This window comes from Diceros bicornis, unplaced genomic scaffold (assembly GCF_020826845.1).
Source record: "Diceros bicornis minor isolate mBicDic1 unplaced genomic scaffold, mDicBic1.mat.cur scaffold_100_ctg1, whole genome shotgun sequence".
Taxonomy (NCBI): domain Eukaryota; kingdom Metazoa; phylum Chordata; class Mammalia; order Perissodactyla; family Rhinocerotidae; genus Diceros; species Diceros bicornis.
Window position 1 is genome coordinate 490,665 of NW_026690940.1, and position 16,736 is coordinate 507,400.

A 16,736-nucleotide genomic window follows, 5' to 3' on the forward strand; every position below is an offset into this window, starting at 1 on the left:
AGAATCGAACATCTATACAGCTCTACAGTCCCCTATAGAGCTCTCAAACTAATCATATTCAACTGGTCCTATATGAATAACCCCAATCAACATTTCTACTTATGATTTTCCACTTCAAATTTTTTAAGAAAATATTAATAATTATAAATACTTATGGGAATTTTATTTTTATGTTGGATAAAAAGTAGACTCATTCTCCAGATATTACACAACAACCTGCCTTTTTCAGTTACCATGAACATCTTCCTAGTTCAATACATACTTGTTGCTATTGTTAATCATACTACCAGCTACTCAATCACCAAAGCAAGAAAATTGAAAAAATTATTCTTATTTGTCTCTTTCCCTCTCCCTCTATGTTTGGTTTGATCACCAGATTTTAATTTCTAAATATTTATTATATCAAATCTTCTATGTCCTTATTATAACCACTTTATTTCACTCTCTCAAAATTTCTTCTCGTAAACATTGCATTATCTCCCTAACCAGGCTCCTTCCATGCAGACATTTATACCAAATAAAAATACTCAATTATATTCTTACTAAATTGCGTCTCTGATTTTATTACACCTTTGCCTAAATTTTTTCAAATTCTTTCCTGAGAAGATAAGGTCTAAGCTCTTTATATGTCATTTAAGACCTTTCATAATGCAATTTCTATCTGTTTCTCCAACTTACCTACCACGCTTCCTACCTTATACTTTATCCTCAAGCAAGCTATGCTGCTTATAAATTTTCCCATATCGACCTTTCCCTTTTATATCTTCAGTTTATTCTCTTTACATGAAATTCCCATTCCCTAAATTCATCATTGGCTAACGCAATCGAAGCATCACTCAGTAGAAGCAACACCACCACTTCCCACATCAGTCTCCCTCAGTATGGCTTAAATGGCATTCTTCAGAGTCCTGTGACACCCTCTGTATAATCCCACCATTTTTCACATCACATTGAATTATAATTTTCTATTCATAGGTCTAATTATGAACTTTTGGAAGTTGGGAGAATTTTCTTATTTTAATCGTATTTATTGTATGTTTCTAGTATATACATAGGTGGTAAGTGTTTTTTCAATCAAAATGGTGGATTTGAGAGGTTGAATGAACATAACCTGGCTGCTTTTTAGGTCTTAGGAATTGAGAAAAAGAGTAAGAGAGACAGAAAACTTCAATGTTTCTATTTTTTGGTAATGAGAGTATGATATTACCATATTCTGAGTTAAGGAATATAGAAGGAAGATCAAATCTGGGTAACAATATGAAAAATTCAGTTTAATAAGAGATATCTACACTATACCCAAATGGAGAGGTGCAATAATAAATGAGATCTAGAAGCCTAAACATCAAAGAAAACAAAGAGAAATACGGTCTAGAAATATAAATGTATGACTTTTCACTGTAAAGTTGAGATTAGAAGCCTCCTAGAAAGATTCCGTAGGATGAGAAGAAGGCCTTTCATAGTGTAGTCCTATCTGTTTTTCAGATAGGAGCACCATCATTTAAGGGATGTACAGGTGATGAGAAGTTTAAGTAAGAACTCAATATAAACAACCCAAAAGTAGGATTAAGTGATGCAACCAGTAGTCAAAAATCAATTACCTATAGTAGTCAGTCTTATAACACAAAGGGGGAAAGTGAGCCTCACGTAAGGATTCTGGTAATGTCATCATATTTTGTTCTTAGTTCTGCAGCTGACACTCTGTCTCAGTGTTAGAAAGACACAAAGGATTGGATTACTGAAAATAGAATATCTTATAGCAAGGAGACCGCAGCTCTTTAGCACTATTCGATGATTTCCACAAGAAGACATAGAATCTTTGTTGCCCAATATTCTCACTTTTCAATCCAGACTTTTATGCTAATTTCTTATTTTTAAATATTAAACAGTGCATGAGACAAAGAAAAGACAGCTCTAGGCTGGGTTCAGGATGCTGACCACAATTTTGGAACCTCTGTACTACTTGGAAAAAAGTCTGTGTTCAAGATGGTATAGAAATATCTGATTTAAATAACTGAGGTTCCAAACATAGGCAACAATTTTAATATATGTGTGAAACACTGAAATTTATCTAACAGCAGTGTAGCTGAAAGATGGCCAGATTGGGTTTCAGAAAACCTGTTCTTTCATTCGATTATATTATTTAGTAAATATATATGAACATCATTAACTCATCATCTATTTTATGGGAATAAAATGAGAAAAAGAAAATGCTTGGGAAGTCATAAGATATTAAAAAGTTCATAGCATTATAATTAAATTTATTAGTCATATGGTTCATTTGAAATCAATAACTTCAATGTGGTTCTTCGTAATTCATGTCAATGTATATATGTAGTACATATAGAATGTAGAGAAGTATACAGCAAAAATTCATCTCCTCCTACCCTCTTATATAAGCAGCAGCCCCAACATGATGCTTATCACTCCACCTCACCACTTAATGAAGATAGACAATATTTGGTGGCGGTAGTGGTGTGGTTATGACAGGTAATTTGTATTAAATACTCTCCTAGATATAGTAATTTATAGTAATACACTTAATTCTGAATGATAATTCACATATACCATTAATCAGTTAGAGAAATGAAGATGACTCACGTTTGATAATTTCCAGATATATTTAGAAGTACAATATGTTCCTTGAAGTATAGTCACTTACCAACCAAAATCTCCAAATCATAGAAGAATGATTTCTGTCTGACCTCAATGTTTAGTAAGCTAGAACTAGATGGGAAATATTCTCAAGCTTCAGAAGAATTAAAAAAAAACTTCAAAAAGAAAATGTAGTCATCTGAAAAAGTGTGATAAAGTATGCTCATTGGAATTGAAATGGTCCTTGGTTAAAAAGTTTAAGAAAGTAAATTAAAATGCCAAGCACGACGGATAAGTTGAGCAATAAAGAATATGTTTTATTCTCTCTCCACAGTAACAGGAAAAGAGTTCAGTCCGATTAAATATTCATGAAACAAAAGATCAAGGCTTTAAGTCTTAGATCAAGTTCAAGACTGGGCATGAACTAATGATCCAATAGTTTATATGAATATTAAACATTTAGTAGAGAAATAACTCAGACTTACATTTTGGAAGGGATTCCATTTTAATTTAATTCTCTGATAGTTAATTTTACCAATTCTAGGTAAGAAATTGATTGACATTTAACACAATTATATCCAAGACCATATACTGAAGATTACTCAATTGATGGTTGCCCTAAGTTTCAGCAGTAAAAGATGCACTGAGTAATTTTTATTATATTGTGGTAACAGTTGCTGTTCCTTCCCCAAATCTTTTAACTTCTCACACATAGGAAAATTAAATATGAGCTGATAGGCAAGGATACATGTGTGAATTTAATTACTATACTTTGCCCCAAAACTTGCTGCAAACTTAGTTTGAAGGGGTGTTCCTATGTATTATTTTTAGCATTAGTTGTTAGTGAGGCACACATTGCATGTATTAATCATTTGAAATGAAAACTCCCTCCTGAGACCTCCCTAGAAACAGGTGTAAGCAATTTCGTTTCAAAAGATTGATGGAATAGAAATACACCCAAGGAAGCTTTGACAGGTTTGACATCCTCCTTTTAAAGATCCAGGAAAAAGTGAGGTTAATCCTGCCACAGGCAGAATGCCTCCTCTAAGTGTCTATAAACCAGTGAAATGTGCAGGGGGCCTCAGACACCGCGGAGAGGTCCAGCGAAAATAATCATCTGCTCTTCATGCCGAAAGGCAGCAAGCACTGCAGGGGAGATCAAGTCCCAGACTTCCAATCCATCCTCCGTGCAGCAGGCCTGTGGCCATACTTCCCCGGAGAAGGCGCCTTGTCCGTCACTACAACCAGTTCAACCAAAGTATTTTACCCATTTATTTATTTTCAAGTTGTCTACGGTGTTTTTGGAAGCAACGGCAGACAAAGCTTCCTCTAGAAAGCCTAAGGGATCTGTATTCCTTTTGAGCAAAATTGCCTGCAGACATTTTTGCAAAACTACTGATAAAAGAACTCTGAGTACCAACATGTTGGCTGAACCAAAATAAAGCATGTACCAGTACATGCCAGTGTACACACCAGTGTAGTGTGATGAAATGGGAAATTTAGAAAAGAAAAAAACTAAAGGGAGCAAAGAGGCTAGATAGAATATAACAATTTATTATTACATGAATTTATTCTCATTTGCCCAGCCTAGTGTTTACTCAAGATATCAGGAACTTCTACCTAATGACAAAATATTATTTGAAATTACACCATGCACTTTCATTAACAAAGAAAGAAATCACTGAGATAAGAATTCATATACTTTCCTCAGAGGTGTCTTGTATCATATTTTATTTTAACACCTGCATGAGCTTATGTTTTATACTATGAGTATCTAGGGTTCATGAGTTTCAATTTACTTTTTTCTGTACACACAATATATTTCACAGTCATTGCCATATAACGGATATTCAATAAATGTTTGTTGAATGTTTTGATGAATAAAATTCTTTTTAGATCAAAGAGTCTTAACTTTGAGTCAATAGAGGATATTTAATAGACTCATGAGCCCCTAAAAGTGTACACCAGGTGCTTGTGTTAATGTTCAAAAGTCCATTTTATTCCTGTGGAGAAATCCATATATTTCACCATATTTCCAAAGAGCATCATGATTTCCCTCCCATAAATGATTGTCTCTTTTCTTTAAAGAAATGTAAAGATACACTCTTTCAAGGCAGTATGATATAACAGAAAGGTCTAGGACTTACCGAAAACTCTCAGAAAACCTCATACTTTACAGTGATTTGTTAGAAACGTTTCTGTAAAATTAGAAAAGACAAGGATGTTGATCAGGACCATTTGTTTTTAACCCTGTAATGAGGTCTTATCCAGAGCAGTAATAAAAATTTTTTTAATATTAATAAGAGATGTAAAGTTTGGAAAGAATTGTAAAGAAGAGCATGATTGTGTGTAGATGGTATGATCATCTATATAACAAACATGGGATAATGTGTAGATGATAATTAGAATTAATATAAGAATTCAACAAGATTGCCAGACAACAAAATCAATATTTTAAAATAATGGGAGTTCCAATAAATTAGGGAGAAAAAAGTAAAGAACACATAATTTAAAAGATTCATTTACTAAGAAGCTAAAATTATAAGAACTTTGGAATATATCTAGTATCGAATGTACATTTTATAGAAAAATGTAAAAGTGTATTAAAGAATATAAATATTGAAAAATAGAAATTTCATAAAATAAACACTTAATAAATGAAAAAAGAAAGTTCATCTAGTTTCTTTTAACAAGGCACAACAAAACGCTAAAACATAATAATAATAAAACTGATTATATTGAAATTAATGATTCATTTAACATGTAACTCCATAAAAGACAGTCTACCCAAAGGAATCAGAGCTTTTCAATGTATATAACTAGCAAAGATATGGTATCCAGAATACATTCAAAATGTTTACAAATCAATAATAATTTTAAAAAATAGGTATGAACTGAATATATAGTAAAATTGGGAATAGGCATAGACATCAGAGTAGAAATAGTTATGATTATTATTATTAGCATTAGCATCATGATTACTATGGTTATTTAACCTGGACTTGATTTAAGCAATCTTTTCTTCCAGTTCTTTCCTTTTCCAGATCAAGTTTTAACAATCCTGAGAGGTTTCACCCCAAATCACAAAGATTTCCAAAACTACTTTTTTTTAATCCCAAATCTAAATTTCAATCTATTATCACAACACTTAATCCATTGACTCCAATTATTAGATAAATAAATGCTTTTCTATGCACACGATAATTAAGATGACCACCAGCGAATAAGGGAAAACAAATACTCACAGCAAATTATAAGGGAACTCAGTATAGAAAAAGTTAGCTCAGCCTAAGAGTAGCAGAGTGAGACTCAGCCAGTCATCACAGCAATGTAAAGCAAACTACAAACTAAAACACTCTGACAAATAAATTATGATTTATTATCATAATTCTAATTAATCTTTATCAGTTAATTTTGTGGTTGATATGCATAAGTAACAGAGATATGAAAATTAAATAGGGGGCCGGCCCCATGGCCTAGTGGTTAAGTTCGGTGCGCTCTGCTTTGGCAGCCTGGGTTCAGTTCCCAGGTGCAGACCTAAACCACTCATCAGTGGCCATGTGGTGGTGGTGACTCACATACAAAACAGAGAAAGATTGGCACAGATGTTAGCTCTGGGCTAATCTTCCTCAGCAAAACAAAAATTAAATAGTAGGCATTTTCATCATATTTTCTAGCAATAAGATTAATGATCTTACATCATGACCCCTGAAGATAATTGGATTTCAAGGTATAAATATTACATATAAACAACGCATTTTCATTTAGATGTCATGACTCTAATTCAAAGTATTTTACCAAGTATTAGTTCTGTCAATTAAGGACTTTTTGAGGCTAAGGTTCATAAAGTAAGAATTTTTGTATATTTCTAATTTTTGAATATTTTATCTGTATAGCATGACCTTCTTTACATCTAGTGATGATTTTAGCTTTAAATCTATTTTGTGTCTTATTAACATAGTCATGCCAGATAGTATCATATTGTTTTTCACCTTTTTACTTTCAGTTCTCTGATTTCTGATATTTTAGATATGATCTTTTGAATAGTATAAAATTGGAATTCATGTTTTTATGCAGCCTGATTTTTTAACTTTCATACCAAATATTTATTCCATTAACATTCAATTTAATTACAGATATATCTGGGTCTATAACTACCATCTTATTTCATTCTACTAATTTATTTCTTTCATTCTATGTTTTTTCTTCTCTCCATTATTGTCTTTTGGTGGTTATTTTGTGTATGTTTGAGTAGGTATTTTTTCTCACATTCTACTCTTTTTAACTTTACTACATTGGACTGTATGCTGTCTATTCTATTCTCTTAAGGTTATAATAACACATATATAACTTACCAATGTTGAAAATTAATCAATACACTTATTCTCTTCTCTCATCTTACAAGGACGTCAATTACTACTCTTCCTCACTTATATGTTATTATTTTGTTTGTTTTAATTCTATCTTGTCCCTTTTAACCTCACAAAACAATATTGTTTTTAAAAGATTAAAGATCACTTAGATTTACTACACATTTACCACTTATTTTATTATTCATTCCTTCTCACAACCTCCAATGTTTTCCTTGTTATCACTTCTGCTTTTCCACATCTTTTAGATTTTCCTTTAATGAGGATCTACTGGTGGGAACATTTTTGCTGATTTTGTCTCTTTTAGGACGTATACCTTTTTACCCTAATTCTAGACATCTGCTTTCACTAAATATAGAATTCTAGGTTGACACATTTTCTTTCAGCACATTGAAGATATCACTGTTCTTTGTCTTGCATTGTTTCTTTTGTTGATACTGAGAGGTAAGCTGTCCATCTAATTGTTGCTCCTAGAATCTGTGGATTGGTGTCTTTATGACCAGAAATACCCCAAGCATTATTTATTCCAATATTGTTTATTTTCCACTTTTCTCTTTTCTCTCCTTCTAGAACACCAATTAGATATATGTTGGACTTTCTTATGTTAATACTCCCTGGATTTTTTCTCTTTTTTATGGTTTCCTTCTCTTATTACCTCTATATTCTAGATAATTTCTTCTATTCAATCTTGTAGTTCACTAATTTTTCTATTGCTTCATCTAGTTAGCTGCTAAATGTATCCATTAAGTCGTTAAATGTTATTTTCAATTATTTTATCTATTATTTCTTAGATAGTCTTTTAGGTTATTTTTCAAATCGGTTTGATCCTTTTTTATAGTTTCCTATGCTGTGAAGATCTTTTCAAACTTCTCTTCTTTCAAATACGCTAAGTATTGTAGTTTAATAATGTGAGCCTGATAGCTCTAATATTTGAAGTTTTTGCAGGTCATTTCTTCTTTCTAGTATTTTTGTTTTGGTTTATTTTTTACTCTTGCTCATGGTCAGCTATTCTTTTTCCTTGGCGCGTTATTTGTGGGAATTCTTTGAGGTCTAGAATTAGTGGGCCTCCTTCCAGAGAGCATTGACATTTGCCTCGGCAAACCACCTTGGGACACTTCCACTTTATTTGTTTATTTTTTTGTGAGGAAGATCAGCCCTGAGCTAACATCTGTTGCCAATCCTCCTATTTTTGCTGAGGAGGATTGGCCCTGGGCTAACATCCATGCCCATCTTCCTCTACTTTATATGGGACACCACGACAGCGTGGTTTGATAAGCAGTGCCTTGATCTGCGCCCGGGATCCAAACCTGCGAACCCCAGGCCACCAGAGCGGAGCATGCAGACTTAACCACTATACCACCAGGCCCGCCCCAGGACACTTCCACTTTAAATGAAACTTACATCCCAAGGCATTTGGGGCAGCTGGCTGATGTGATTTGTCCTATAAAAGAGCATCGGCAAGCTTGTGGTTGTAGTGTCTGACAGGGTTTTTTCCCTTTTCTCTGTTAAATGAAAAGGCAACTTTCCTTGTAGCACTTGGGGATGGCCGGTTTCCTCCTGGTTCACACACACTTAGAAGTTACAGTTCTTCCAGCTCTATGGTTGCTACCAAAGAATTCCCTCTTCTAGCCAACCTAGAACAGCGTTTCCTCCTCACTCTTCTCCCCTTTCCTTAGTATAGATTGAAAACTTAAAATCAGATTCTCCAGGCAAAACCCCATAGGTTAAAATTAATTTCTTTGCTTATTACAACATTCTGGGTTCCAAGTTTCATTAAATTTTTGTCTGATAATGCTTTAATAACCTGTAAGCTTCTAAGTGTTTTTAAGATGATTGAAAGAAACATACATATTCATAATTTTAACTTTTCAGCAGAAAGGTGTCAAGTCCCTAAGCAACAGCAATGACTACAGGTGTTAGGTCAGCTTGCCACTGTTCCATAGAATGGATTGGGAAGGAGACAACAAGCCTGAATGGATTTAGACAGCTTATTATCTATACCATAGCAAGCAACATTAGCTTCTCATCCACACTGGTTACTCTTGCTCTCCCAAGTCCCACGGGGTAACGCAGAGGCAGGCCAAGGCAAGGACCACATATATAAGTAGGACCTTTGTCACAGCTAAGGAATCTCAAGATTAGGAAACTCAATCTTTTAAAGATTCTAAAACCTGCCTAACCTTTCCCCACAGAGAATCATCATCTGTATATTCCTGGTCAGAAAAAAAAAAAAAAAGAATCTGCTGATGTGGAGAAAGACATGTCTCTTGCTTCCAGAGGTATCTGCATTTCAAACACAGTTGACAAAACCTGTCAATGCCCTTGGTTCAGAAGACATGCAGATAAAACAATTATCTCACAACAAAACATTAAGTCCCAATATCTAGCCAACCATATCAATGAGATTAGAAAACATCTCTCTCCAATGTCATATATGCTAAATACAAAAAACAATATGCAATAATATATGTGCCTTAAAACAAAATAAAATAAGAAACACTTGTATCCACCATCAGCCCAGAATTCTGAAGGAAAGAAAATATGTTCTGCTAAAAAAGAGAGCAACCTCTTTGAATTCAGCAAGAATTATTTCAATCATCCATAAGGTTAAATATCATTTATTGAGTCCCTACATTGTGCAGAATCTGGTGATAAAACAATTAGAAAAGGATTTATTAAATAATCAAATAAATATATAAATGACCATTTAATTAAACAAAGGGAAGAAATGTGGTTCTTCAAAAGTACAATAAAACATAAATAAAACCTGCCCTAGACTGGAGAATTGAGATTATCAAAGAGGACTGCTCTGGGGAAGTGATGCTTCTGTTGAGAGCTTTAGGCTAGGTAGGAAATAAATGACTTCAGTTTGTCACTTATTTTTCTGGAAATACACAACTTAGCACAACATTTTTAAAGGGAAGTTTCGAAGTGGAAATGATGACAGTTCTATTAACATATCCTCACTTTTTGGAAGTTAATATTTTGAGAACTTAGAATATCATCCCGTGATGCCATTGGTCCTGGGCTCTTCACATTCACGAATCTTTCTGATTATTCTCCCTGGATAATTCTCACACACGCAGCGAGGTCAACTTGCATTGAGTGGCCTCTCCTCTTCAGACCATTGGGATAACATCCATACCTAGCATTTGATGCTATGATCTATTCTGCAAGGCTCAATCTTATTTGATTTATTCTAATTTAATTAATAATTTCGTAGAAAAATAACAGTGCACTGTGCTGATTTAATCAATAAAATAACTTATGTATGGTTTACAATTAGAAAGCAAAGTGAGCGCTGCCCCAGTGGCATAGTGGTTAAGTTCACGTGTTCTGCTTCCGCAAGCGGGGGTTCGTGGGTTCAGATCCCGAGTGTGGACCTACACATCACTCATCAAGCCATGTTGTGGCAGCATCCCATATACAAAATAGAGGAAGATTGGCACAGATGTTAGCTCAGGGCCAATCTTCCTCACCAAAAAGAAACCAAAACAGCAGAGTGAAATAATAATCCAATACCAAAGACAAATGCCATGCAATATCTAAAAGGAAAAATACAAATACCGCAGAGTTTGAAAAATCTTTATTCATGCCTTGAAAGCAAATCTTGTGGGTGTATATGTGTGTGTATTCCAAAACAAACAAACGTTATTTAATAATTGTATTTTTCTTTTGTTAGTTTCTTTTAAAAAAATCTACTTGGCTGACTCATGCAGGTTACATTGAGCCAAAAAATGACTCAAAATGTTAAAAATATATAGTCCAAATTATTTAAAGATTCCTGTGAAGAGAAAAATAATGGAAGGTCTTTTAGTGTACCCCAAAATAATTAATTCACATATACAGAGATAACCGAAAACATTCACGTATTTTTTTTTAATTTTTTAAACTTTTAATCATTACCTGTTTTAACCCTTATGAGGTATATGTCCTGATATCTGTCTGATTTGGAAATGCTGATTTGGGGCCTCTGTGGAGACAATTTGAGTCTAACAGAGTAAGACAATCATTTGAATTGCTGTCTGGAGTAATGGCTCCATCCAAGATTTTTTTCCTTTTTCTACCCAATAAAAATCTGGGTGTATTCTATAATTTTTAGTGTCTTAAGGGCCATGGCATGTCATGAATCAGTAGAGACACTTGGCAGATTTTATGAGTATCACCCTGCACCTGTTCTGGTGGCCATCCTTGCTCCTTTATAATCCAAAGAGGAAAAGAGAACCAGGGAGCAGTTGTGCACATTTGTTCTCGTTAACCTAATGTCAAAACAAGTAGGCAGTTAAATTAATAGCTATGCAGAGGAATGAAGAGTGAGTAGAGGAATCCATCTCTGTCTCATAATTTAATGTCATATGGAAAGGACATCCTGATGTTTGTCTCATCTTATCACACTTCAACCAGTTTTTTATTTATATTCACATTTTATACTTTGCTATGTACTTGCAAGGCTCAGAGTGGCTTTCAGAAATACAATACCAAATGAATTTAAAATAGCTGAAAATTTGAGGTAAAGAAAAATACAGTTGTACGAGTAGGATTGAAAAAAAAATGTTTACTATGAGATTTCAAAGAGAAGACTCTGTATTATGTAGTAAACAATATCAACAAGTCAAAATAACTACAATAATGACCATCAGAGAGAAGTTTCTTCTAATATCTCTTAGTATAAGATGCTGACAACTCACCAAACAATTCAATAACAGGCAGTTGGGTGGGAGACCGATGTGAGCCAGACACACACAACTGTCTGAGGCTCTTGACAGGTACTTAGAATGTCTAGAAAAATGGGTGGATCAGCTATACTTAAGCAAATAAAGTTGTTTTCAAAGTGACTTTTATAGCTATTGAGCAGCTCTCAGATCCAGATTTTACTCCCTGGTAAGTATCTGAAATACAACTATATATCCTATTATGTAAACTTCCATGTGCATTAACAATCTGAGAAGATAGGTATTTTCTTGGAGAAAGCGAGAAGTTTAACAAGTATACTTTACTTCCAGAGTACCCTTAGAAAATGTATTTTTCTACTTTAGAACTGACAAATAAAATCATCAATATAACAGTCACTTCTACCCATTCTGTTGGCCAAAGCAAGTCATATGGCTGAACCTCAAGTCAAAGAGTAGGTAATATGGTGACTCTGTGAAGATGAGAGCAAGAGAATATATATGTTTTAGCAATAGGCTAATCAAATACAGTTAAATATACAAACATATTGCAACAGTTTTTCGTTAACATATGTTTAAGATGTTCATCAATAGAGAATACATTCTATAAAATGAAGTGTTTTCATATAATGAGAAAACTATATAGCCATTAAAAAACTATTATTTCTGTAGGTTCTGATAACAAGCACAATACAAACATATCTTAAACAGAATAAAAGAGAAGTGTGCACAGTGTTGTGAGATAAGGGTTATAGCAACAGATCTTCAATCCACTTATATCCTGTACCTGGGGAGGGATTTTGGTAGGTAACACTCCTAGAAAAGAAGGCGGCATATAATCCAGCCCAGTCTCCTTGTACATACGCTGTGTTTTTTGCTAGCAGTAGATTTCTTTTCTTCAGTATGCTTTTAACAGAATGTACCTGGTTTTCAAGAATTGCTATGCTAAGCAAACTTTTAATCTATAAATTTATTGAGCATGGCTCCCTGGAAAATGTCACAAAAGCAGTATAACTGTATGAGCTTGTGTTAGTTTTCTAGGACTGCTATAACAAAACTCTACAGACTGGGTGGCTTAAACAACTGAAATTTATTTTTTCACAGTGCTGGAGGCTGGAAGTCCATGATCCCAGTGCCAGCAAATTTGGTTCCTGCTGAGAGCTCTCTTCCTGGGTTGTAGTTGACTGCCTTCTTGCTGGGTCCTCCCATGATCTTTCTTCAGTGTGTGCACACAGAGAAAGAGCGAGTTCTCTGGTGTCTCTCTCATAAGGACACTAACCATATTGGATCAAGGCCCCACCGTTACAACTTCATTTAACCTTAATTGTTTCCTCAGGGGCCCCATCTCCAATTATAGCTATACTAGGGGGTTAGGGCTTCAACATATGAATTTGGAGGGGACATCTGGTTCATAACAGAGCATAAAATTAAGATATTTCCTGATTTAAAATGTTCTTCCTTTCTAAGGAAAGCATCTATACACTTCATCTGTTAACTGGAGTCAGAGGGCATCCAGTGAGAGAATAAAGAGTTGAGCAGTCATTCTGGGGGACTTGAACATCTTCTTGCTTCACCTGTGCCTCTTGACTATTGGATAATTATTAATAAAGCATGGCCTGAGTAAGATCTTCAGTTTGTGTACATTTGACTTAACAATCTGATCCTGTGTGTTATCTCCAGTGTGTATAGTGTTTTAGCAATTATGGAGAATTTTTAAATAAAACAATAAATCAAAGGATGAATAAGAACATAAATTACTTATCATATTTAGTCAGCCGTTTAAAGATTTTCAAATTTACTAATGAGTAAATTCTAACATCAAAATTCAACTCCTCAGAGAATGCTTGTGCATAGTTAAAGGGCCTATAAGAGTTAATTTTATTAACCTTAAATCAACAAAATTAAATTTAGAGCTTAAAAATATAGGCTAGTACATAAAAAAATTTAAAAAGAAATAAAAATTAAAACAGACAAAAAAATAAAAAATAGACTAAGTGATAAAGATAAAGAAAGGATCATAATAGTACCAATAATCTTTGTTTTTAATTAGATTACATAATGAATAGCAATGTGTAAGCAAAAAAAAAAAGTGACAGGGTTTGCATTGTGTTTGTTATATTTATTCTCACCTACTGTGATATAACGGCAGGTGCTAGTCTCATAACCAAGTGTTAATGAATAAATCCTAATTCTCACTGTGGGATGCATTTCTTGACACATACTAATTCCCATGAAAAATATAAAAAAGGTAAAATCTTTTCAAAACTGAAAGCTAGAACTTCTAATTAAAAGTTCTTCAATATGTTCCATAATGTGGAGGGCTCCAATAACCTCTGTACATAGGTTAGAAGGATGCAAAGTTCTTGTTGGTGGAAAGTTCTTGTCTTTGCCACAGGTGGTGTACCTATAGATCAGCAGATCAAACTGAGAACAGAAGCTTATCTTTTAAACTGTCAAAATAGAATCACACCCCTCCGCTTATTTCTGATCATTTAAGCATATGCCTTGCTCAGTGGTACAATAAGGATGTTTTTCCCTACATTTAAATATTCACTGAAGAATTCAGTCCTGGGACATTTGTAATCCAGTCCCGGGAAAGTCTTACTGGACCATGTTAGCATACATTAATTATTATTTTGTCATTATACTCCAAGTTCTATATAAAAATAAATAAATAAATACATAAAACATTTTTCTTCAGCTCCTTAGAGAGTCTTTGTCTTTTTGAAATATTTTCTCAAAGCATTATTCACTGTAACTCAATATACCTAATATAAACCCCATTTTCTGAATTGCTGACTTGAGAGTTCTTTCCACACCTGCTTGCTCCTATCCACATCTTTGGTTTAAATACAAGCTTTTTGAATCAATAGATAAATCAACCAAAACTGTATAACTTTTTGCCTAGACCCCAAAACTAATGAATCGTGCAATTAATTAGCTCACCGTATAGGCCCATTAAGTGATCTAGAGTCCACTTTTGTTTACTTTTTTTTTTTAATTTTATTAAAGCTGGGTTGTGTAAGTGCTATGTGGAATCATTTTGTAAGTGAGAACAAAATCAAGGTATAGACATAATTTTCCTCTGTTTTACATTTGGGTACAAAATATAATTTGCTCTAATACCCAAGGAGACTATTTGACTTGAGGAATGTGACTTAGAAACCCAACTATGCTCTATGAATATCAAGGGTAACAAGAAGAGGGCTGTTGGGGAAAGGTGTTAGTCCATAGCAAGTCTCTATTATTCCTAACAATCCAAAGTAAGCCTATGATTTATTTATCAAAACAAATGAGTTTATATGCAAAGACATCTTTAAATCACATTAAATTATTACACAACCAAATTCAAAGAGTATTTTCTATTCCCAGTTAGTGTCAAAAAGCAGCTCTACTAGCCCTGATAGTCTAGTGGTTAAAGTTCGGCACTCTCACCACTTTGGAGGCCTGGGTTTGCTTCCCAGTGGCAGAACCACACCGCCCATCCATCAGTTGCCATGCTGTGTTGGCAGCTCACACAGAAGCACCAGAAGCATTTACAACCAGGATATGTCACCATGCACTGGGGCTTTGAGGAGGAAAGAAAAAAAAAAAGAGGAAGATTGGCAACAGATGTTAGCTCAGGGCAAATCTTTCCCTGCAAAAAAAAAAAAGCTCTAGTCCCGGCCCAAGCCCCTCCTAGAAATTTTGAAGGTGCCACTGAAGAGTGCCCCCACCACCTGCTTCTCTCTGTGACAGTGGTGAAATAATGTAATCTCAGCTCCTTCACCTCTAACTTGAGAACAACAATATCCAGTTCCCTGGCATAGCTGTTACTTTCTCCTTGAACCCTTACTTCCTGGATCTAAAAATACTGAGTAGCACATTGCTACCAATAACCTTCAATTTTAGAAGGCAATTAAGTGAGTTTTTCTAAGCAAAAATTGTTGCTAATTCATTGAAATTATAATTCCACCTGTTTAAAAATATAAATTGGATGATTATGTGATAAATCATCAATGAAGGAGGATCTTACATTTTAATGCCAGCCTATGGAATCTGGGTACCACTGGGACTGAGGCACCTAAGATAAAATTTATTCTGAAGTAGGGAAAGTTCTAGAAGCAACACCATACAAAACAAAAGGAAGAGCTATTATCACTTTTCATTACTTTTAGGTGTTTTTTTTTTTGTTTTTTTTTGTTTTTTGGTGAGGAAGACCAGCCCTGAGCTAACAGCTGTCAGCAATCCTCCTCTCTTTGCTGAGCAAGACCAGGCCTGGGCTAACTTCCATGCCCATCTTCCTCTACTTTATATATGGGATGCCTGCCACAGCATGGCTTGATAAGTGAAGCGTAGGTCCGCGCCCAGGATCTGAACCTGGAAACCCTGGGCCTCTGAAGCAGAGCATGAGAACCTAACCACTATGCCAGTGGGCCAGCCCCACTTTGTGGGTTTTTAAAAAACATTTTTGATATCTCTTTTTGATATTTAATGTGAAGATTATTAGTTATGAATTCTCAGTAAAAGAAAATATTCGCACAAAATGTTTGAGAAGCCCTTCTCCCTTGATTTTAATGCCCCAAATCATCCAGTCTGCATAATGAAGAATTGTTTAGCCACAGAGCAGAGAAGGGAAAAAAGACAGCAGGAATCAGGAGAAGTAGAGCAATGTGAATGGAGTAAAGATAAACAATGCTTTGAAGAAATGTTTTGGATTTGAAAAAGAGAAATATTAATTTATATAGTGGATTTCAATTCATTTCTTATATAAGTAAAGTGTTTTTAAAAAGAGATACTATTCAGTTAGGTGATTTCATTTCACTTTATCTATTTTCTAAAATCCTAATAAAATACCAAAACAAAAGAAAAAAGCATCACGTGTCAGCATTACATGTGGACTTAATACAAATATTTCTTATCAATATATTCCTAATTAACAAAACTTATTTTTAGCTAATGTTATTTGAGCATCATTAAATTAAATATATACATTAAATATTTAAAGAATTTACCCTTTGAGATTTAAATAATGTATACAGTAACATTTACCTCATATGCACCTCATCTCAGTATATATTTATATTTCAAAGTGGAAAGTTGAGAAATAGGAATTAAGGAATTA